We start from the raw sequence: 1,508 nt of genomic DNA, 5'->3' as shown, positions 1-1,508 counted from the left end.
TGTGTATTTTCACCAAAAAAAAAAGAGGTTGAGAAGTTAGAGGGTTGATATGTTGTGGGGTTGTTAACCAATGTTATAAAACAACATGTGTACTTCTGTTTCATGAGAAACTATTTGTTCTGTAAGCCTTCACCTGAAGTACAATAAAAAAAAAATAAAATAAAATAAAAAAAAAAGAACAGAAATTTATTTTCTCTTAGATCAGGAGGCTTGAAGTCTGAATTCAGGGTGTGACACTAGGAGGAGGACCTTCTTTGTCTATTTCGGCTTCTAGTAGCTGGTAGTCCTTGAAGTCTCTGCATTTGTAGATGCATCTGCTATATGTGTTTGTTTTCATATGACGTCTTCCCCCTGTGTGTCTCTGTGTCTACTGTGTCTATTCTGCTCTTTTTATAGCTCACAAGTGATAAGGTTTAGGACCCACCCTACTGTGTTATGAGTTCTTTAACATAACAAAAGCAAAACCCTGTTTCAAAACAGGGTCATCTTTACAGGTATAAGGGTTAGCATATCAACACATATTTTTGGGGGACACAATTCAACCCATAGCAACATACAATGGAATATTATTCAGCCATAAAGAGAAATGGAGTTCTGATACATGCTATTATGAGATGGATGAACCTTGAAAATATTATGCTAAGTGAAATAAGCCAGACACAAAAGGACAAATAATTGTATGATTCCACTTACATGAAATATCTAGAGTATGCAAATTCATAGAGACAGAAAGTATATTAAAGGATTCCAGGGGCTGTGGGGAGGATGGAATGAGCTGTTGTTGTTAGATGCTGTCGAGTCCTTTCCAACTCAAAGCCACCCTGTGTACCACAGAATGAAACACTGCTTAGTCCTGTGCCATGCTCACAATCATCGTTATGCTTGAGCCCATTGTTGCAGCCACTGTGTCAGTCTATCTCATTGAGGGGCTTCCACTTTTAAAGTACAGCTGACCCTGTACTTTACCAAGCATGATGTCCTTCTCCAGGGTCTGATCCTTCCTGACAATATATCCAAATTATGTAAGACATGGTCTCGCCATCCTTGCTTCTAAGGAGCATTCTGGTTGTACTTCTTCCAAGACAGATTTGTTCGTTCTTTTGGCAGTCCATAGTATACTCAGTATTCTTTGCCAACACCACAATTCAAAGGTATCAGTTCTTCTTCGATCTTCCTTATTTATTGTCCAGCTTTCGCATGCATATGATGCGATTGAAAATACCATGGTTTGGGTCAGGCACACCTTAGTCTTCAAGGTGACATCTTTGCTTTTCAACACTTTAAAGACGTCTTTTGCAGCAGATTTGCCCAATGCAATGTGTCTTGATTTCTTGACTGCTGACTTCCATGGGTGTTGATTGTGAATCCAAGTAAAATGGAATCCTTGATAACTTCAATCTTTTCTCCGTTTATTATGATGTTGCTTATTGGTCCAGTTGTGAGGATTTTTGTTTTCTTTATGTTGAGGTGTAATCCATACTGAAGGCTGTGGTCTTTGATCTTCACCT

Source organism: Trichechus manatus, unplaced genomic scaffold, assembly GCF_000243295.1.
Source record: "Trichechus manatus latirostris isolate Lorelei unplaced genomic scaffold, TriManLat1.0 scaffold00021, whole genome shotgun sequence".
NCBI classification, from domain to species: Eukaryota; Metazoa; Chordata; class Mammalia; order Sirenia; family Trichechidae; genus Trichechus; species Trichechus manatus.
This window is presented reverse-complemented; position numbering follows the sequence as displayed.